Source organism: Sminthopsis crassicaudata, chromosome 3, assembly GCF_048593235.1.
Source record: "Sminthopsis crassicaudata isolate SCR6 chromosome 3, ASM4859323v1, whole genome shotgun sequence".
In the NCBI taxonomy this organism is placed as follows: Eukaryota; Metazoa; Chordata; class Mammalia; order Dasyuromorphia; family Dasyuridae; genus Sminthopsis; species Sminthopsis crassicaudata.
Window position 1 is genome coordinate 180,895,667 of NC_133619.1, and position 23,815 is coordinate 180,919,481.

Here is a 23,815-nt window from a genome sequence, read left to right on the forward strand (position 1 = left end):
CTATTGCAACTGTACCAAAGCAAAGCCATCATTACATTTTTTTTCTCTTTATCATTTCATTCTGAGGTGATTTTGATGTATACCTTGTAGCCAACTCTGTCTTCTCATGTGTGTTTACATTTCTTCATTTTTTTCTGGAGGTGTTTTTTGTCATTCATATTTGTCTTCTAAATAAAGAATAGATTTTTTTTTTTTTTGCAAAAATCAAAAACAGCCTGCTTCGTAGTCTCTCCCCATCCTTCCCTGTCTCTTTCCTCCTGATTTTTATGCCTATTCAGATTTAGTGTTTGAGCTAGATTTTTGAATGCTTATTGGTTGGTCTCAGTTTTCCTCATATATAAGATAAGTTTGAACTAGATGACGTCTGAAGTTCTTCCCTTGTTCTAAATTTAAGATTCTATGAAATAGATATTGATGCCTTTGAGAAGTGGGAATGACATGTATGAGAGCGGAATGTGTTTGTCAAATGTTTCCTTGTCCTGCTGTGACTATGCAAAAGCTGGAGAACTTTCCCATGTGAAGAATTGCAAATAGAAGAGTTGCCCTTCAGTTCTGTTTATTTCAAGTTGTTCAGAGAATTCTTTTTCCCACACTGTAATATGCAGGTAGTTCTATGTAAATCTTCAGTTAAATATTGAGTTGAAATGGAGGAACTTGCTAGTCCATAATAATATATTGGTTCAGGGACTGTGCTGAGTACCTAGGACATACACAGAGAGATACACTATCCCAGGAAGACAAATTGAGCAAGAAGGTGTACCATGTTAGGGATACAGAATGCTTAAAGAGGTACATTGTAGCAAAGATACAGAATAGTCACTGTTCAGACTTTCAGCTGGCCTAAGAAGTTATAAGTATCCCTGATAGTTTATTTGTGCTTTATTTTTAGTCAAAAGTGGCTGTTTGTTTTTGGCCTTTATTTCCCATTTAAGCTATTTCATAGCTTCCTGAATTAATTCCCAATTTTCTCATAGGCATTTTAATTTGCACTCTCTCACTAAGTATTCTGAACTTTCAACATCCATATGTTAAAGAATGGTACACTGAATTTGCAACCTAATAAATTAGATTGATTTTAGGTTATGAGGAAATACATAAGTTAAAAGTATGCTGGCTGAAAAAAAAGCTCATCTTGTACAGTTCAATTTTTTAAAAGCACAAAATATATTAATAGGAGGAGTTGGGTTTTAAAATAAAAATTTATTGATAGCTTTTATTGTTTATATTGCTGGAATTTCTCCAAGCGTTCCTTTTCCTTCCTCTCCTAGAGAGTATTTTTAAACAACAAAAAATAATAGACTTTTAAAAAATCATCAAAACCTGTTAATACAGTGAAATAAGTCTGAAAATATAGTTAATATGCCAAGCTAGTGAACTTTCTACCTCTGTAAAATATTGAGCTAGGTGTGTCTTCTCATATCTCTTCTTTTGAGGCAAGTTTGTAAAACAGGGATTGTTAGCCTGAATAGATCATAGAATGTTTGTGAATTTGAATGTTTATTTCAATATAATTAATTTCTTTTTGAAATGCTATGTATTGTATTTTGTGTATTTAGAAACATTATTCTGAGAAGGAGCCTAAAAGTTTCATGAGTTGATTAATATAAAGATTACCATGTCACAAAAAAATAGATGAATAACCCATGCAAATGTAGATAAATGGTTCTCAAAGTCTAATCTATGGGCTACTGACAATCTATAAGTATTTTTCTAGGTGGCATTTGGATTAGCTTGTGGAAGTGAAGTTTCTAATATGCTGTTTATTATTTTGATCTGGCAAATTCATTTAACAAGTTTTTATTGACCAACTACTATGTTCCTAGTACCACTGGTGTTATAAGACATAAAACATTGCTAGAGTTAAATCCCTGCTCCAAAGCAAACTCAGAAAGAATAAATACCTTGGGCAGGGTTGGGGGTGGGGGAAGCAGATATTTCATATTCATTATGTGTATACCTTGTATCTCTAGGCACCTGTCTCAGGGCAAGAAAACGCTGATTATGTATGGACCTTTTCTCCTTCCTCTTTTCTCTGGTCCTTCTTTCTTACACCTCTTATATCCTCACTTTCTCTCTCTACCCTTCTCCTTGTAAAACCCCATGCCAACTTGATTGTCAAATCATATTCAGTGGTTCATTTTTTTATCGAGTATACACAGCAGAGTCAAGAGATTTAGACAGAGTCTTAGTTTAAAATGCCTGAGAAGATTTCTCATTTATCTATGATATTATAAAATATTTTGAATGCTAAGTACTCTCCCTCCCTCATCCCCATCTCCAGAACAGGTATGCACATATTTATTGTTTTTGAACATATATATACACACACCCACATATATGCATGTATACATGTATCTATTTAGCAAAAATCAAGCTATTTATTTATATATGTGGATATATATGTATATACACACATCTATATCTATATCTACAGATATGTAGTTATAGATATAGATGTGCGTATGTGTATTTTATAAGTTAGCATGTCTGTCTTGGATAGAGACTGACTTTTGAGTCAGGAATTACTGGGTTTTAGTCATTTTTCTGACAATGATTTTTTTTACCCTGGACAAATCACTTAACCATTTGAACTCCAGATGTTATTTGGTAAGAAGTGCTCTTCAGTATTAGGAGTTTCCTTACATTAATTTAATTTCTTATGTGCCTTGTATCATTTAAGATGCTGAGGCACTGAAAAAAAAATTAATAGTTTGGGTTCCTACTACTTGTAGCTAGCAAGTAACAGGGGAGCAAGTAACATACACATAAGGAATAGGCAAGCATATAGTGAATGAATAGCTTATTCATTATGCTTTTTTTTTTTTGCCTCCCCAGCTATATAGCTAGCTAGAGTTTATGTCTAAATGCATGTCTATGTAGAGAGAGTAGCCATTAATTACATATTCTATATGTGTGTGTATATACACATATATATATGTACATATATCATATATAATATTCATACATATATATGTGTATATATATGTATATAAAGAGAGAGAGCGCTAAGTTGTGTGGCAAAGAACAATATGCCATAAGATCCCAACAGAATGATTCAAGTACTTTATGCAAATGGAGTTACATAGTATATGCTACCATCCTCAGGGAATCTTCACAGAGGAACTGAGATTTGAAAATGCCTAAGGATATGGCTGACTAGAGGAAAGGAGTGTGAAGATATGGGGGTAAAAATAATGGTGCATCATGAATAAAAACATGGTATGAAAGAGAAACAATAAGAAGATGACCTGTCTAATTAGAGGGAAGAGAATGTTTGGGGGAACTAGTGGGAGATAAGGCTGTTTTGATAGGAAGGAGCCCAATTACAATGGACAGTGAAAGGCAAGTAGATGATGTTCTATGTAATTAGCAGCCTTGGTAGAGGAATGGGAGAACATGCTAAAAGCAATGATTTAGTTTTAGAAAATTAGGTGGACTGAAACATAGAGATTGGCATGAGAAAGACCAGGAGGCAATTTCAGTAATTTAGGCTTGAAATGTTCAGGGTTATAGAGAATAGTGGTTGTAGGAATAGAATTGAAGGGATGAAATTTAGAGATATTTCAAAGGAAAACTCAACAGGACTTGATGACTAATTGGGGTGAGAGTGCAAAGGACATGAGAATTCCTGAATTTGGATCTGGGTGAGTAGTGATTCAAGCAATTTCCCATGATTTAATTATGTTTTTGTGTTTGGTGGTGGTATGGAGAGAGCATTGTTTGTAGCAATCAAGAAAGACAAGAGTGGTGGTATTTTGCTTTGTCCCAATAATGAAAAATGTTGTTTTTTGGTGAGGCATTTGGGGGTTAAATGACTTGGCCTAGGGTCACACCCCCAATAAGTGGTAAGTATCTGAGGCTGGGCTTCAACTCAGATCCTTATGACTACAGAGCCAATGCTCTATCCATCTGTTCTGTTTAGTTGCCCCATACAAGTGTCTTTGCTAGGTACTGAATGGGTGGAGAATGAAAAGTGGTTGTAATTAATTTCAAGACATAAGAGGGTGAAAATTTTTTTTAAAAAATGCATATAAGCAAGTAAGCAAGAATTCAAATCATGGCCTCAAAGAGGTGAGTCGATTGCTTCTTGCTAGAGTATCAAGGAAAGCCTCATAGAGAAGGTGGACTCTTCAGCTGGACCTTATACAGAATTTCAGTAGATTGTAGTAACTGATGAAGATGAAAGGGATCTATTGAATCTGTAGATTCATTGAACAAAATTTGCCTGACTATGGGAGTAGGCAGAATAATAGCGTGCAGGAAGGAAGTTACAGTGAAATAAGGCTCAAAAGATTGGGTTGAAAGAGGCTACTTGTGAAACTTTTCTTTTGTTATTTTAGTGTCTATTTAATTTTTTTCTTCCTTTTTTTTTTTCTTTTGGTTATTGATTTGACAAATGCCAACAAACATGAATATTCCCTTGGACAAAGAACAGGAAAAAAGCTTGTTTGTGACATTGTGATCATTTGCATATAGATTGTTTCTTTTTTAAAAGTATGTATTTAAATTTATCGGGTTACTGCCCTGCTTATCTGAATTCCTTCATAACTTTGGGCCTGTTTTTTCTTTGTATTTTTACATATTCATTGATACTTTTCTTTCTTTAAAAAAAAAAAAATCATTATCATTGCCCTGCACAGTACTTCCCAACTAGAAAATAACCTCCTTGCTTTGTAACAAGTATAGGAATAGGGTTTCACTGAATTCAAATGAGAAAATTCCCTTTACCAATATTGAGTAACACTTTCTCTGCAGTTGCTGAGGGTCATATAGTTGGTATATGCCAAAGGGAGGATTTGAATCCAGATATTCCTGGCTTTAAGGCTACTTCCCCATCTACTGGTGACATCATGTTGCCTTAACAGATTTATGGAGAAGCAAAATAAATTCATGTCTGAAACAGTTCCCATAGCCATGCAGTTTATTACCTCTTGCCAGGAAGAGGAAAGCATGTTTCATTTCTTTGGAGTTGTGATTGGTTATTTCATTGTTAACAGTTTTTATGTCTTTCCTACTTTGCCTTTACTATCTATATTCATCATGTAAATTGTTCTTTGGTCCTGCTCACTTTCCTATATATCAGTTCATACAAGTCTTTTCTTGGTTCCTCTGAATTCATCCCTTTCTTTCCTCTTTGTAATTGTAATATGCCATTATAATCATAAGCCATTATTGTTCATTCATCTCTTAATTGATTTGCATACCCAGATCTACCTGAAGACCTCCAAATGGGGAGGGGAAATCTCCCACTTGTCCAAGTCCATTTGACTTGTAGATATCTCTAATCTGTAGGAAGTTCTCCTGGCCCATTCATGCTAAATCTCAATTTGCCTCCTGGAAACCTGTACCCATAACTTTTGGGTCTGTCCCTAGGGCTAAAAGAGAACAGGTCTGATCCCACCTCAAAGTAATAGCTCTTCAGATTCCTGAAGACAGCCATCATATCTCCTCTGAATTTTCTTCAGGCTAGACACTCCCAGTTCCTTAACTGATCCTCTTATAGTCTTGGACTCTAGGTCCTTCAGGATTGTGACAACTTTCCTCTGAACACTCTAGTTTAGCAGTGTCCTTCTTAAATTTATATTGCCCAGAATTGAGCGCAGAATTGAGGACAGATAAAGACAGAAGTACAGAGGAATTACTGCTTCCTATTCTTGGAAGGGATACCCTTTTTTGTATTGTGGTGTCTTGTGGCTCCCCTTCACACTTCTGACTCCCTGAGCTTGCTGGCCCCTAAAGCCCCCAGACCTTTTCCAATACGACTCTGTCTATTCATGCCTTACCTATCTTTGAAAACTTTTTTTTTTAATGTTTTATTTGTTTGTTTATTTTTGTTGGATGGCTTTTTCTGTTTATTTTTTTTACCATTAATTAGGCAGTCAGTAATTATTAAGTACCTGCTATGTTCTAATCACTAGTCAGTGTTGGAAATACAAAAAAGATAGGCCTTGGTTTTAAGAGCTTATAATCTAATGGGGGAAAACAGCATACAAAACAAAGTTGAAATTGGGAAAGGTATCCTATTTTAGGGCATGATTGAAAAGTCATTATGGAGTATTGCTAAGTGAGAGATGAAGAGATGCTTACCCTTATCAAATATAGACTCTTGGAGCTTTCTGCTCTTCAATCAGAGGGGCTCTTGGGGCAGAGACTATTGAGAGGTTAAGAGTTCCAGCATTGATGTGACCTTGCAAGATGAAGAGGTTTCTCGGGTATGAAGAAAAATTCCAAAGGAATTCAGCCAGGTGGGAAATGAATTCCTTGAAAGCAGGGATTGTCTTTGTTTGCTTGTATTTGTATCCACTTGGTTTTGTCTGCTGCCTGGCACATAGTAAACACTTAATGAATGCTTGTATCCAAAAGAATTTTATTTTTAGATTCAGCTCAGTCCTCAGTTTTATCTTGGGATGAAGATAGAAAAGGAATTAAGGATTTATATTACATATAAGTCAGTCACTTTACAAATATGATCTCATTTGTTTCTCATGACAATCTTGGTAGTGCTATTATTATCATTCTTTTGCAGTTAAGGAAATTGAGACAAACAGGGTTAAGTGGCTTGCCCAAGGTAGTTGGCAAGATTTAAACTTAGGAATCCTGACGCCAAGCCCAGCACTCTATCCACTGTTGCCACCAGCTGCAAGCCTGAAAAATCTTTTTTGGATCCTGCCTCTTGTCATCCATTGTTTAATCTAACCCTTCCAGATTTGTGTCACCTGCAAATATGATTAGCACACTGTTGTTAGTATCTAAATTTGAATAAAAATGTTAGCTAGCATATGCCCCCACAAAGCCCCTTTTAGTACATTGCACCTTCTGCCATTTTGACTTTGATACATGATAATTCCACTTTGAGTCTGGCTCTATATCCAATTTTGAATCCATATGATGGGATTACTTCCCAAATCATCCTCTGTCTTCTCCACAAGAATAGTGTAAGTTGTTATGGCCATGAAAGAATCCTATAGTTAAAATCATATGACATGAATTAATATAAAGCCTATAGTCACATTCTCAATATGATTGTGAGGGAGACATCTTTTTTTTTGAGCCTTAGTTTCCTCATTTGTGCTAAGGTAATATTTTTATTATCTTCGCTTAGCAGTAGATAGCCCATTGAAAGATTTTTGAGTAGTTGGGTAATGTTACTTCATTGCTGTGGCACTGTTTAGCTGATCTGTTTCCTCATGTTTGTCCTTCCTTGAGCTCAGCATCCTTGCAATACAACCAGGAAAAGGACCTAGAATCTATTTTTTTTTTAATGTCCCTTTTTAGTACTCTTAAAATTATGTTTAGGCAAGAGAATCTCTAATAAGCCCCTATCTGTCATTAGTACAATAGAGTTTGCAGCTTAATTAAAGATTGCCTCTGTCAAAGGGGAAAGTCATGTATCTCCTAACACCCCCAATATTGATTTTCACTTCACTTTTATTTCTTGGTCCTTGGCTTAGACTCACTATTTCATCACTTCAGAGCAGTAGTTCTCAGAAGTACAGTTTGGTGACCCTTGAGAGAGTCCCTGAGATTCTTGCAGATTGTCTATGAGGTCAGAACTCTTTTCTGAGATGCTTTAATTCCTAATATATATAACCATGTAAACAAAAAATTCTTTGAGGAAGGGTCCTTAATTTTTTAAGTTTAAGAGTTTTCCTGAGAATAAAGAACTGGGGTTATAGAGGATCTCCTGATAAAGAGACATCCCTTCATCAGGATATTAGCAATTAGTCTTTGAGAATTGTCTGGGAGAAGTAATAGCTTCTTTTTGGAACCAAACAATTAAATGTATTGGTTCTAGAGAGCAACCTAATAATGCTGTTCTCTGAATTGATGTAGGAAGATTTTTATGTGAGGTCATGTTATTATGAAATCTGAAAAGGGACATTATTAAAACGTAAAACCATATCCTGGAAACACTTCTCCCTTGAAAGTATATTCAAAAGAGAAGGAGATATATTTTATATGTTGCTTGACTTTTAACCCATTTGAATCTCTTATCTATTCCAAAGTAAAGAATCCTTTTAAAATCTCCAAGCTTTTAAAGAAGTTTTCTTTATGTAGCACTTAATTGTTTTAAGTACAATATTAGAAATCCCTAACATTGTTTCCTTGGAGGTGGCCCTGACCAGTGGAGCCCAGCCTCTGGAAAAGCCTACCCAAGTGGAAATCTAGTTTACATGGGTTGGTGTTCTGTAGTTGGAGGACCAGTCTAATTCATCACCAGGTTGTCTGCCATGAGATAAATTAACTATTTGGTCGCAGGAACTCTTAAAAACCTTCTGCTAAGTTATAAAGGCTTAAAAACCTATGTTGATGAGGAAGGGCCCAGTTCAATTATATAAATGGCCTTTGAAATACGGAAAGATTTATTAATTATGCCCTTAAAATAACTATAATGTGCTATTTTCACAAATGCAATTGGATTTCACAAATATAGTGGATTTTGAAGAAAAAAAAATCCTTCTAGATGCATACACTTGTTTCTCTTAATTGTAAAGATCTGAAAATTTGATGATATATGTCTTCTTCACTTTAATATATAGGATCATGAAATCACAGATTTAAAGCTGAAAAGGACTTTAGAAGCCTTATTTTACAGATAAGGAGCTAAGGCTCATATACTTACATATATATATGTATGTATGTATATGTGTTAAAAATGTGTTAAAAGTTTAGTCTTTAAAGCAGTTTTGTACTTAAGCCTTTTATTAATGTGAACATCCACTATCTCTCACAAATTGTTAACTTGTAAAAGTTTGAGTGTGTCCAGCATTGGTCTGACTGTAGGAGGCATGGCTTTGGAATAAGATCAAGAGTCAAAACTTTATTTATACTAGCAGTATGAACTTGGACAAATCCCTTAACTCCTTAGTGTTTGTAAGCACATTTCTAGGACACAAAATTAGTTACATTGATGCATTTGTACGGGAAGTTTTTGGACCTTCGTTTTCTATATTAAAGAAATCACAGAGTAGGGGTTCCTTCCCTACCTTTCTGTTGGAAAGCTTACAATACCTGGCACATAGAGGTTTTTAATGCATATTTGTGGATTGATTGAGTGTGTCTTATACTGCATTGGTACTATGAAAGTATCATAGACCCTTCTTAAATCACACATATGTCCCTAGGAATTGTAACTTCAACATCCCCAGGGCTCCACACCTTAGAACCTTGTTTGACCAATGACTTGTTCTGCTGCAAAGCCTGGGAGGGCCATGAGCCTTCCTGCCTCTAAGGCCTTATTTCAGTTCCTAAGAAGTCTTCTGGAATTATCCTTCCAGCTCCCTTAATGATCCCCTAGACTGGCAAGGACTGCCAGTACTTCACCGCAGAAATGCTCACAGTTAACCAGAGGTATAGATATAAGAAAGGGAAGGGGATAGATAGGTAATATGGATGATCAGTGAGAGCCTCATCCTTGAGCCTTCTCTGTCTTTAAGAGAAGTGTTTTCTCCCCTTGGGCCATTTTTAATCTATGCCCCTGATTTTCTGGGTTCCTTTGTAATTTGCTATGATGCTTTTTATATTGTGTGTTGGAAACTCATTTCTTTAAATTTCAGGAAAATATAAGAGACTTCTCACAAATAGAGTACTGTTTTTATATGGAAATTTTTTTTTTTTTTTGCACTCAGGAAGCTCAAAATCTAATTTTAAAAAAATAGTATACAAACAAATAAATACCAAAAAGCTATATACAATATACCTAGGAGATAATTAATATAGGGAAGGTACTGAAATTGAGAGAGGTAGGGAAAGTCTTCCTGTAAAATATGGGATTTTAATTGAGACAAAAGTTTCTTAAGAAAGTGAACAAGATTAGCAGACAAATTAGAAGGGAAGCAATAAACTCGGAAAACATTTTTACATTCAAAAGTTCTGATAAGGGCCTCATTTCTAAAATATATAAGAATTTAAGCCATTCTCTAGTTGATAAATAGTCAAAGGGTATGAACAGACAATTTTCAGATGAAATTGAAACTATTTCTAGCCATATGAAAAGGAGCTCTAAATCACTATTGATCAGAGTAATGCAAATTAAGACTACTTTGAGATTCCATTACACAGTTCTCAGATTGGCTAAGATGACAGGAAAAGATAACGACAAATGTTGGAGGGTATGAGGGAAAACTGGGACACTAAAAATTGTTGGTGGAATTGTCAACGGATCCAACTATTCTGGAGAGCAATTTGGAACTATGCTTAAAAAATTGTCAAACTGTGCATACCCTTTGATCCAGCAGTGCTACTACTGGGCTTCTATCCCAAGGAAATACTAAAGAAGGGAAAGGGACCTGTATGTGCCAAAATGTTTGTGGCAGCCCTTTTTGTAGTGGCCAGAAACTGGAAACTGAGTGAATGTCCATCAATTGGAGAATAGCTGAATAAATTATGGTATATGAATGTTATGGAATATTATTGTTCTGTAAGAAACAACCAGCAGGATGATTTCAGAAAGGCCTGGAAAGACTTACATGAACTGATGCTAAGTGAAATGAGCAGGACCAGGAGATCATTATACATGGCAACAAGAAGATTATACAACGATCAATTCTTGGACATGGCTCTCTTCAACAGTGAGGTGATTCAAACCAGTTCCATTTGTTCAGTATGAAGAGAGCCATCTACACCCAAAGAGAGGACTGTGGGAACTGAATGTGTTTCACAATATAGCATTTTCACTCTTTTTGTTGTTGCTTGCTTATATTTTATTTTGCTGCTTTTTTTTTTTTTACTGGTTTGATTTGATTTTTCTTGTGAAGCACAATAATTGTATAAATATGTATACATACATTAGATTTAACATATATTTCTACCATGTTTAATATATATTGGATTACTTGCCATCTAATGGAAGGGATGGGGAAAGGGAGGGAAAGTTGGAACACAAGGTTTTGCAAGGGCTAATGTTGAAGAATTGTCCACGCATATATTTTGAAAAGTAAAAAAGCTTTAATTAAAAAAAAAAAAAAGTGAGCTCAAATTTAAATACAAAAATAGTCAGGCAAATGTGTAGAGAACATGTGGTACATCAAGTCTCCTATCCCTGGGAGACCTGTTCTCCCTTCATAAAGTTCTCAAAAACTTCCTATTAACTTTAACTTTCTCTTGGGTTCCAAGAATTGGCATCTTTCTAGAGTCTATAAATGGCTCTTCTCTCTTCGAGGGTCACATTTTCTGAAACCACCACCATTCTTAGATGCTTGGATTTCCACATCCATTTTCCTTTGCTGTCAGATATTGCTACCATTTCCACTGGATTTTACTACTAACACGTGCTAGAGAAAGTTATGATGGCTCTCCCAACTTTTTCTTTCTTTTTTAATATTTAAAAAAAATAGGCTAAAAATCCTTTTTCTTTTCTTTAAAAAAAAAAAACAAAAAATAATAGAAAAGGAATACAAAACAAAAGAAAAGAGAACATTGTCATGTGCCCAAGAGAACATCAGGGAGGATTCGAAATATATAACAATGAATTACCACAAGAAAGTATATGTAAGTAGAAGAGATTATATTTATGATGTCTATCTTTTCTTTGCTTCCTTGTAATTATTCTTTTATTGTCTGCTGTGCACCTTTTTACTTTATTCTTCCCCACTCCCCAGCCATCCCCAAGCAGGCTAGAGTTAAGAAAAAGATATATTTATGTATACATGTGCAGATATATACATACACATAAACCTGCATCTGCCCCTATATACACATACACATATCTTTCCAGTGCCTGCTAACTCTTTACTTTAATTCTGCTTCTTAATTTGCCTTGCTATTACTTAATTTTCCCCCACCCATGGATCCCTCCCTTGTCTTCTTCACTCACCTTTTGCTTCCCCATCTGCCGAGCTTTCCCCCTTTATTTCTTTATAGGTTTTGAAAGGTGCTTTTCCTTCATTGTATATATGTAGTATTGCCAATTTAACTCTATTTAACTTTTGCGAGTAGATTTTCAGAACTATGAGCCCTCCTCCTCCCTCTAGTGCCTCTGTGTCTATTCTTTCTCTGCACCTCATTTGTATAACATAATTACTATTTTTACCTTAACTTTACTACAGTCTTCTCTTTTGCGCTACCATATTATTTTGTCAATCAAGTGGTATACTTTCCCCATGTAAACAATTTGTTCATGTTGAGTTTCTTAAAATTGATTTTTTATATTGGCTCTTTTATGTTAAATTTTCTATTAAATTTGGGTTTGATTGATAGAAAGTCCTGAAAGTGTTTTAAGTTGTAAGTGTTAAAACTCCAATAGGGATCACTCCCTCCTAATTTTTTTTTTTTTTAAGCAATGGGAAAACGATAACTTTGAGCATTAGTGGTTTTTTATTCTTTGTCAGATCTTGACTTTTCCTTTAGTAAACTAGAGTAATGTTTAGGTTTGCTTATTTCTTCCCTTCAAAGAATAGTTTAAATAATTATTAGAGGTATTTTATGAATTATTTGATATTCATATATGGTGGACCCGTTTTATTTTTTTAAGGTGAAAAATGTATATAATGTTTCAAAAATCTTAGTGCAATTTTAAGCTATTAAAGCTAAAACTTTTGGAAAACTTTGTATAATAAGGAAATACTTTGAAAAATGAAAAAATCTAAAATGTAGATGGTGACAATATAATAGACCACTGAGAAAAGTGTTAATTTTTAAAAGATTCTTTGCATTATAGAAAGAGATAAGGTGACAGGACTGATTTATTTAAAGCTATTTTAAGGATTTCTTAAAAATTTCAGTATGATGGAGAGGATGCAGAGAAGCCTTAAGCTATGAAAAATGAATTTTGTTTTGACCTATGTTCCTAAATTATTACGATAAAACTGAATTCTATGTAATTACAGTTTGTCTGCAAGGAAGAAATGAGAAAATGTACTTCCTTCTTTCATTGGCAAGGTAGACGACTATGGAAGTGGCAATTAGGAACTAGGATTATGCCATGCCTTCTGGCCCAGTCTGTCATCAGAAGTCATGAGAGCAAGGAATTCAAATGGCACTGGAAATGGGGTTGAAGGCATGGGGTGACCTTTCCCTGATCTAACAGTCTTATAATGTACCTTTTTATACAGGAAATTATGCCTGTCTGGCATAACAATTTCCCTTCCTCTTTCCTTCCTTCCCTGAACTCCACACTACAGGAATCACCATTTTGAAGGGATATCTACTTCTTTAATAATGTATTGTAGAATCTTGCCAGAAACCCACAAGTCCCTCACTTCTATTTTCTCCTCCCCCCATGCAATTTCTCTGGGCCTGGTTATATGAATTCGTTGAAGACAGCAATTTGCTCCTTTCCTATTATTCCCATTTAACCAGTTTTTTGCTTCTTCTTTCTCAGTCTTGATGACCGTTTCTTTGATTGGGGGGGGGGGAATCCTCTTCTATTAATAGTTCTAACCCCTTCCCCTCCCATATTTCAAAAATGCCTTAAATGATTCTTTTGTGTGTGTGTGTGTGTGTGTGTGTGTGTGTGTTTGTGTGTGAGAGTATGTTTTTAGTGTTTTGAAAAGAAAAATAAGTTATTATTAGAATGTTAGAATATCATCTTTGTCCTCTCGACAATAGTTTAGGTTTTTTTAGAGTTGGGGAGAGTGTCAAAGAAGATATAAATTTTCTGGGAATTAGGACAACTGTTTTAAAAATGACATACTTCCTTCAGTTCATTGCAGTGTTCCTACCAGAGAATATTTGTATTTGAATATGTCTCTTAAAAGACAAAAGGAGGAACTTTTGAAGTCATTGGGGATATGTAGAAGAAGAGAAAAAATTCATAATAAAGGATGAGGGTAGAACAAGAAAATTTTTAAAAGTTTGAGAGCTTGATCTGTTCTTAAGAGGCATCTTTAAAAGACCAAAAATATTTTACATTTTAAACATTTGAAATATAAGTCTTGAGACTAGGGCTATGTAGACAAGGGATTCTGAAACATTTTCCACTTATGACCCCTTTTCACCTAATAAATTTTTAATTGACTCCAGGTATATAAAACTGTATACAAATCAAACATTTATTGATATTAAATTATAAAGAAACTTATTTTTAAACAATTCTGTAACTGATATAATTTTACCACTTATTAAAGTTGAAAACAAGTTTGCATACTAATGAAATGGATGTGCTTGTTAATTTTTATATAAAGAATTAAATCTTGGTGAAATATTTGATACCTTTTATTTTCACAACCCCCACATTAAGTTATGAAACTGTATATGAGGTCATGACGCACAGTTTAAGAAACTTTGATATGGACCTTGGTTTTTTGTAGATTTTAAATATGAGTCACAGTAATCCCTGATTAAGGGACATTTGTGCTGCTTTCCTACTTATCCCCCCCAGTTTTGGTTTTAATAAGGCTTTAAAAATAATTTCCAAGATTTTTATTTTTAAAATGAAGTGTAATTCACAATCCAGGCTAGTAGTTTCCAACTTTTGTGTGAGGAGGAACTTTTGAAGTCATTGGGGATATGTAGAAGAAGAGAAAAAATTCATAATAAAGGATGAGGGTAGAACAAGAAAATTTTTAAAAGTTTGAGAGTTTGATCTGTTCTTAAGAGGCATCTTTATAAGGCATCTTATGATGGTCTTCAATGGATAAATGATTTCATTGGCATGAGTATTCATTCCCCTGATGCAAGCCTCATCTCATATAAGCCTTGTCCTTCCATAAATATCTTCTAGACCATAGAGAATCCATATTCCTCTGAGGTTTCAATATTTCATGGGTAGGCTGCCCATCTATTCTCATTACCAGCCCACTTCCTTTTCTATTTCTCTGATGTTTTTCCAGATAATTTCTTATGTACAAGTCATGTGATTTCATACTTTATTTTGCATTACCTGCAATTTTTATTCATTGGGGGATATGGTAGTTAATGATTCATAGTCACATAGCATCACCCAGAGAATATTAGTGTTTTGTTTTTATTAATTTTTTTTTAGTGTTTTGTTCTTAAAAATGGGCTTTCTAATGAGAGAATACTTGGGGTCATTGACAGTACTGCATAGTCCCAAATGGAATTCAGCTCTTTCTTAATTGTAAAACTAGATCATTGTCTTCATGTAATACTTGATCAAGGCAATTATACTAATGTATAAAGTCAGTGGGCTATCCATCCAACTGTGCATATGGAACACGTATTCTGGCCAACATGTAACTGTTCCCTTTTCATTATGAACTTAATTATTGATTTAATATTGACATTGATATTAATATTGACAAATTATTGCAAAGAAGAAAAAAGAACCAAGTATTAACAACATGGTACTCTTTGGATTTCCTTATTAAATTTGTTTTGGTATGTGTGTAATTTAAAATGTTTTTATGCATTTTTCTTTCTTTTTTCTTTTTCTTTTTTTTTTTTTAGCTTTGTATCTATTACTTCCCATTTATTCTTTTCTCCTCAGTAGAAGTTCTCCCTTATGATGAAAAAAATTATTAATGTTACACTATATTTTAGGCACAAATCTGACAGAAAGTTTTGTTTGTTACTCTTCTATTTCCAAGTAATTTATAATTTAGAGTGAAAAATGTTGAGAAAATGTCACAGGCTTCTCCATGTTCTCAGATATGACTCTACCCCAAGGTTATTTGAAGTAACATTTTTACAAATCTTGAACAAGGAAAAGATTATAAAGTATTTTTAAGTAGAGTTGTGAACCAAACAAAGGATTCTTTTTCTGAGTTCAGTATCTTAACCTTAAGTTCAGAAGTAGGCATTGCTCATAGGAGGTATGTTGGGGTGCCCATTATTTCAGGAAGATGAAGAAGTATTGATCTTAGTGTTAGAGCTACTTATAACTATTCATGTATTTCCCTAAGAAAGGTTTTCTGGTCTTTGTCTTCTACATAATTTTTAAATGGGAAAAAGGCTAGCTAAAAGTGGTTTCTAGACTAGAGAAATATTTGTCTTAATATCTTCGGTTGAAACAAAAAGTAGGTTTTAAATATCCTTCTACTAAAAATTAACCAAAATAAAATGTGTGTGTGTGTGTGTGTGCGCGCGCACACACACACATACTGTTGTTGTTTATACTTTGTCCTTCATTCTTGAAGGGGGGACCATGACATCAGGGAGGTGATGCTATAGCATATGAGTGAATTGGATGTAAGTGATGAAGGTGATGAAAGTGATGACTTTATATACTTACTGTGTATGTATTAAAGCAAAACAAGTCAACACATTGGCAATGTCTGAGAAAGTCTTTTCAGTCTTCTTCTTTGGCATTGGAATGGGAAGGATCTTGGAAGGGAGGCTTGAAGAAAAAATATAGCATGTTTGATAAATTTTCTGAAATTGTGATTGATACTCATATGGATCAGAATTCTGAAGTCATAGGATCTAGAGTTGTAAAGAATATAATCCAGCTTTCTTCAGTCTTACAGATAAAGAAACAGATGTTTGGGAAAGTTAAATGATTTGCCCTGGATGACACTGGTAGTAAATATCAGAGACAGGATTCAAACGCAGGTCTTCCTCTGAAATATTCGTTATTCTTCCTATAAACTGTTATATTCATCATGTAAATTGTATTTTTAAAAATGTAAATCTTTTTTTCCAATTACATGTAAAGACAATTTTCAACATTCATTTTTTATAAGATTTTGATTTCTAAGTTCTTTTTCTCCCCCCAAGACAGCAAACAATCTGATATAGGTTATACATGTGCACTTGTAATCATGTTGTGAAAGAAGAAACAGAACAAAAGACGAAAAAGAAAAAAAAATTTAGTATGCTTTGATTTCATTCAGACTCCACCAGTTCTTTCTCTTGATGTGGATAGCATTTTCCATCATGACAAACTATTTTTTATCCAATTGGTTTTTCTTAGGCTGATAATATTAAGACCTTGTAAATAAATAGGCCATTTGGCCTGGAGTCAGGAAGACCTGAATTCAAATTTAGACTCAGATAATTTACCAGCTAAGACAAGTCATTTAATTTCTTGTACCTCAATTGTTCAAATGTAAAATTAGTGTAATAATAGTAGCTACCTCATGGGGTTGTTATGAAGATCAAATGAAATAATATTTGTAAAGCATTTAGCTCAATGGTTGGCATATAGTAGGCACTTTTAAAATACTAACTCTATCCCATTGTTTTCCCTTGTATTTCAGGGCTATTTGAATTTTGTATTTTGTATTTCATCGGCACAATTTCACTCACAAATAGAAGCATCTTAGAACTTTATTATTTATAAGGAATTACTCTTCCATTTGGATTTTGCTACTCCTTGCTCTTCCTGGAGCTAAGTGTGTCATCTCCTATATACATCCCTTACATAGGCTATCTATCCTCCATGCCCTTTTACAGCTACCTTTTTATGTTTTTTAGCTTCCTTGAAAGCTCAATTTAGGTGCCTTCTCCTCCAGGGAATCTTTTTTGATTCCCCTAAATGTTAAGATTCTCTTTTATTTCAATTACCTTGTATTTACTTATTTATGCATATATGCCATTATCAGTAGAATCTAGTTCCTTGAGGGCAGAGACTTGTTTTTATAAATCTTTGTATACCTAGCTTAACACAGTACTTTGCATGTAGAATTAATTAATTCTGAACAAATACTGCCCCTCTCCCCCACCAAGAACTCTGGAGATGGCTATATATCCCAGATCTCTGGCTACTTTTCTAACTCAGTCTCTCTAGTCACTACCCAGGAGAGCAACCTCAGTGGAGAAGGGAACAGCTCTCCCCTCTCACTAATGACCAGCTGCTTCATAGAGCAGTAAAAACAGCCTCAATGTTTTTGAATATGTACCAGCAAGGTACACAGTGGGAGAGCAGGAACAAGTCAAACCACTACCCCTGCCTCACCTTCCCTCATCTCCAGATGTAGGTATCCCAGAATCCCTGAAAATGGCAGCATTCCCTAATACTTCAGACAGCAACATTCCCCCTGCTTCTGATCCAATATTGCCCCATCCCCTGTGATGTGACCCGCAGCTCTTTTTACAGGTGTGGCACTTCCTGACTGAGCAGCTACAACTACTGAAGATGGAGAAAAGAATCTTATCACCAGGTCTTTGGCATTGTCAAAGGGTTTGAGTTAAGAATAAATCTTAATTTTTGTTGTTCACTTTTGTCTGATTCTTCATGACCCAGTTTGGCATTTTCTTAACAAAGTTACTGGAATGGTTTGCTGTTTCCTTCTGAGGCGAACAAGGTTAACTGACTTGTCTAGGATCACACAGCTAAAAAGTGTCTCTGAGACCAGATTTGAATGGATATGGTGAAAATAACATCTAAGAATATGAATATTTTGGATCTTAGCATTTGTCTCTTTCCATTTATCTTGTAGCTAGAATCTGACTGTTGTCAGAGCCTAGGGTATCATTGGTAAATGTGTAACAACCCCATCTCCAAAAAGGCACTTTTAAGTTTAATCTGCATCATTAATATTTTCCCTGTCACTTTAAGTCAAGAGAATCAACAAAATAATGTCAAGTCTTGATTTGCAGCACTAATTTCTACTACTCTCCAAATGCCAAAACATCTCTGAATTTTCCCTATTAAAATGTGCGTTGCTTGAGAGTGAGAAACAGACAGAGAGGGGGAGGGAGAAAGAGAGAGATAAAGAATGTGTGTGTATATGTGTGTAGGACTCAGTACAGTGCTTTGGACAAAATAAATGTTTAATAAATGCTGTTTCATTCATTTATTCTTTCATTCATCCAGCATCTGGCTAAGTACCTGGAGACGAATGTGCTCTTAATAAATGCTGATTCGTGGGCTGGCAAACATCTTTTCTATTTTATGCTTACTTAATATTAATATCTAAAAATGACTCAACATCTAGAAATTAATGCTGGAAAAGCATTTGATGTTTAGAATCTTAAAGAGCTCTTTAACAATAATGTCATGTTCTTTATGGAGAATATAAATCTGTAGAAAACAGAAAGAAAGGCGGATATTTTTGGTGACTGGGTTCCAATTGGGCCATTTTTTCTGAAGTTTGTCTCCATGTGAGTATATTCTGTTTTGGTCATTGCTAAAACAGCAGATAGTAAAGAGAGATAGGAAGTGAAGGGGGGAGAAGAGAAAAAAATGGATTGTTATAGGAAACAAAAGGGTTTATTTGTTTTAGTTAAGGGAGTGGCTGGTAGAAAATGCCCAACCTGGTTATAAGGCCTTAGGTCACCTTTGTCTGATTTGTCAAGATTTGTCAAGAGTCAGGTACTATGATAACCTCTTAGCACCTGAGATGTGGACAATTTGAAAAAGATCCAGAAGCAAGCAACAATATTGCTTAAAGGATTGAAAATGAGTCCTTTGGAAAAACTTATAAAAGGAACTTTGTTGTTGTTGTTGTTGTTGTTGTTGTTGTTGTTGTTGTTGTTGTTGTTGTTGTTGTTTGTTTGTTTTTAAGAGAATACTCACATCACCAAGGACCAACATAGAATATGTCATCTTTCTAAAAACTTTTACAAACCAATTGTAATAATTATATTTTAGTAGGTAGACACTTACTTGGTGCTTTAGGGAGCTTAAGGAGTTAGTGAGCCTCTCTAAGACTCACATTTAATTCTCAACATCTTAATTTTTTTTCAGTTTTGTGTGACTCTTCATGACCGAATTTGGAGTTTTCTTGGCAGAGACACTGGAGTGGTTTGCTTTTTCCTTCTCTAGCAGATGAGAAACTGAAGCAAATAAGGTTAACTGACTTGTCCAGGATCACACAACTTAAAAAGTATCTGAGGTCAGATTTGAATTCATGTCTTCCTGGCTCTAGGTTCAGTGCTCCATCTATTGCACCACCTAGCTATTCCAACCATTATAATGAGAAGCCATATAGTTCAGTAGAGAGATATATTTGGAGTTGGGAGACCTGGATTTGATATCAATTATGCCACTTAATACCCTTTTACTTAAAATCCTTATGTATAAAATAAGAATGTGAGCTAGAGGAGAACACTGTCTAACAAAGGTTCCTTCTAGTTCTAAATTCATTATCTTTCTCCTTTTCAACCCAGTGACCATGGCTTGTTAAATTACTCAAGGTCAGTTGTTAAAGACTATGGCAAGATGTTTTGTAGTAGTTCTTAATCTGGCATCTGTGAATTCTCAACCCCCCCCCCCAAAAAAAAAATCATGTAATTTATTTTTAACAATTTTTTTGTTTTGTTTTGTTTTAGAGTACTCAATTTTCTCCCACTTTCAGAGCCCTTCCTTATCCAATGAGAAGACAAGTAAAATGATAGCAATTATACATGAAATTATGTAGAACATGTTTCCAAAGTAGCCATCTTGCTCCCTCCCCCCCCAAAAAAAGGGAAAGGAAAGCAAGCAAAATAAGTGGGAGAAAAATTGTTTGAGCTGAGTGAATGCGTAGTAGAAAATGTCCAAACTACCTTCAACGGTTGTAATGCTTTAGATCATCTCTGTCTGATTTATCTCAAGAGGCAGGTACTCTGAAACTTTTTTTGTATTTCATATTATCTGAGAAGTGGACAATTCTGTACTCAGAGTTTATCAGTTTCCTTTTGAGGTAGGTAGCATTTTTCAATTTGAATCTTGAATTGTCTTGGATCATTATGTTGATCTGAGTAGATAAATCTTTCACAAATGATCATTATAATAATGCTGTCACTTCATTTTGCATCAGTTCACATAAGTCTCCCCAGATTTTTTGGAAATCATTTTCCTTATCATTTTTATAGCACAATAATATTCCATCAAAATCATATTCCACATTTTTAGCCCTTCCCCAATTGATGGATGTTCCTTCAGTTTCCAATTCTTTGCCATCACAAAAAGAGCTACTATATTTTTTTAATTGAATAAGTCCTTTTCCTTTTTGTATATATAAATTCCTTTTTTGAATATAGATCTACTAGGTATTGCTGAGTCAAAGGGTATGCATAATTTTATAGACAGCCCTTTGGGTATAGCTCCAATTTGTTCTTCAGAATGGTTGAAGCAATGTAAGCTCTCTTTTTAAAAACTACTTCAGTATGATTGGTTTCCATTGTAATCCTATGGATTTTATTTTATGCATTTAAAAATATTCTGAGAAGTGATCCATAGGCTTGACCAAATAGTCAAAGGGGATCATGATACGAAATAGTTAATAATTTATGATGAAATAAAAAGAACATTGGGTTTGGAGTGACAAAAAACTTGGTGGGTTTGAATCCCACCTCTATTTTCTAGCATTGTTTATTTTATTTTATAATTAATAAGCACTTATTTATCTTTCTACCTTTCCACTATTGAAAAGAAGAAAATGCATATAACATATGAAGAATCAAGTAAAGTAAAATACCTCCCTGACCAGACTTGCACACTTTAATCATGCTTTGCTTCTAACTTGATAGACTGTTTTGCCTTCTAATTTTTCCAACCTTTCTTCTTGTTTTTCAGTTCCCTTTTATATGTTCTTGACTCCTATTAGAGAATATAAGATTCTTAAGGGTAGGGTCTTTTTTTGTTGTTTGTTTTGTTTTGGCTTTTATTTGTATTCACAGTGTTTAATGTACACAGAACACCTAATAAATTCTTGATTTAATCTAACATGTTGGCGCTGTCCAAAAAAATATTTCTCATTCTGTATCTTCTCTTGAGGCTTTCATTACCCTGTCAAACAATAGGTAGTACTCTTTAACAACATCTGTCCTCAGCAATTATGGTTGATCTTTGCACATATCAACATTTTAAATTATTTTCTTGGCCTGCTTACTTCATTCTACATCACTTCATGTGATGATGAGATGTAAGTCTCTGAGTTTTTCTGAAACCATCTCTTTGTCATTTCTTATAGCACAGTATTATTTCATTTCATTGTTGAAGAAAAAAATTACTGCCTTCTACATTTTAGGCTCATGTTTGCTGGAAACAATTTTTGCTGAATTTAACACTAATCTAATATCTGAGCATTTCTAGCCTGGAGAAGATGTTCAAATTGGTATAGTCCCACATGCTGATTCTATTTACCAGAACAATGTTAGGTAACATTTTTAGGAATCTTAAAACAAAGAGATGATCACAGGTTTTAAAAATGCAGAATTTCCATTCCCTTCTGAATCACTCCCCTTACTTCTACCTCTTCTGTGATAGATATTAATACATTTTTTTCCCATTGGAGAAAGGTGATCCATATTGTTTCTTAATTGTTTTAATTGAGCAAAAAATATTTTAAAAGGTGTCCATACCATTTATATACCATATTTGTTCAGACAAATTAATGGACACCGCCTTAGTTTTTAGTTATAAAAAGATTTGCTCTCAGTATTTTCATGTATTTAAATCTTTTCCTCTCTTTGATCTTTTTTTGGAGGTAGGCCTACTACTATATAGTTGAATATGTTATAGTTATAAACCAAAGTTTGTGGTTCATCATTCTCTTCTCATTGTACAACTCTCTCTGACTTTTAATGACATGGGCCCTCTAGGAACTGATGCTTCCCAATGATGTCTAGCTATATAGAAGGAGATGCTGCATTCCTTAAAAAAAAAAAAAAAAAAAAAAAACAGAACTCATGCATGTCTTATGCACACCTGAAATTCTTGCTGCCTGAGAAATCGGAGGCTGGTGAGAACTCTAGAGTTCTATGCTATGTGTGGTAGGCTAAATTGATTGACTGTTCCCACTAAGTATAGCAGTGTGGATTGATGCCATGTATTGTCTTGGATGGGTTCACTGGCTAAGTCAGAAACTAATCAACTCAGAGCTCTATTGCTGATCAGGGGTGGTTCAAAGCTTCACTACCCTGTGCTTCCTCCCAGCTTGGGCAAGAGAAGATCCTTTTTTTTTTTTTTTTTTTTTAAAGAAAATTCTTATTTCCATTAAAACTAGCACTGTGGGGGCAGCTAAGTGGTGCAGTGTATTGAGCACCAGCCCTAAAGTCAGGAGGACCTGAGTTCAAATCTGATCTTAGACACCCTAGCTGTAAGACCCTGGGCAAGTCACTTAACCCCAATTGCCTCAGAAAAAAAAAAAAAAAAAAAAAAAAACTTGCTCTGTGTCTTTTAGGATAAGTAAGTCATACTACTAAGTTTATTTTAAAATCTTGTTTCATTTGTTAGCAGCTCTGAATCTTAAATCTAACCACAATTGACTTCTAGAGGTTTCCTGCTTTGTACTAGTCCATACTTCGTTCTTTTTAACCATGTAAATATCAAAGATGAAATTAAGTCATGTTTATACTACATATATGCCTGTATTTGCTAACCTCTGAAAAGAGTTAATTTTTATAACATAGTATAATAAAAAAGATGATTGAATGTGAAATTGCAAATTTATCATGTACAACTTACTATTCCTTTTAAACATATAATAATTATTGTGTTAATTTTTTTCTCCCTTTTTTTCTTTCCTTCACCCCAACCCATAGAGATGGTTATCATTATATATAAGTTCATTTTCATATTTTATTCTTTCTGTTTATATTCTTATATTTTCCTGTTTTTTTTTACTAACTCCATTCTGTATCATTTCATGTAATATACTCATAGATCCATTTTATAAGATGAGAAAAATGAAACTCATAATTAAAACGATTTGCTCAACCACAGGTTAGCCCAGACAATGACTTTTCTATTGTACCTGAAGCCTGTAGGGGATGCAGTCCATTTTCCTCAAGTTGCTTACTTGATTGACTGTTAAAAATGGGAAAGACAACATGCATAGAACAAAATGAGAACCAAAGTAATTTTGATCCCATTCACAAGAGAGTCTTTTAAATACTTGCAAACAAGTCCGCTATTGGATGAGTTGTTTCTAATTCCCTCAACTGGTTCTCCACTGCTATGGTATCAAATTCAGTTACCATACTTGCCCTTCCTCCTGTCTTTCTGTACAATCCAGAACTGAACACACTAGTTTGCATACAATCT

General features: G+C 34.4%; 1 protein-coding gene across 6 annotated transcripts in view; it reads left to right on the forward strand.

The window, feature by feature from the left end:
* Positions 1-23,815, forward strand: part of UXS1 (UDP-glucuronate decarboxylase 1) — a 143,362-nt gene that overhangs the window by 20,601 nt on the left and 98,946 nt on the right. Inside the window, exon 1 of one of the 6 annotated variants that reach the window (XM_074299680.1) lies at positions 17,977-18,028. The exons of 4 other annotated variants lie outside the window; for them this stretch is intronic. The gene's annotated coding sequence lies outside the window, so the exon portion shown is untranslated. Of the gene's footprint in view, positions 1-17,976; positions 18,029-23,815 lie in introns of those variants that run through there. One more of the 6 variants, XM_074299679.1, reaches the window with a different exon arrangement.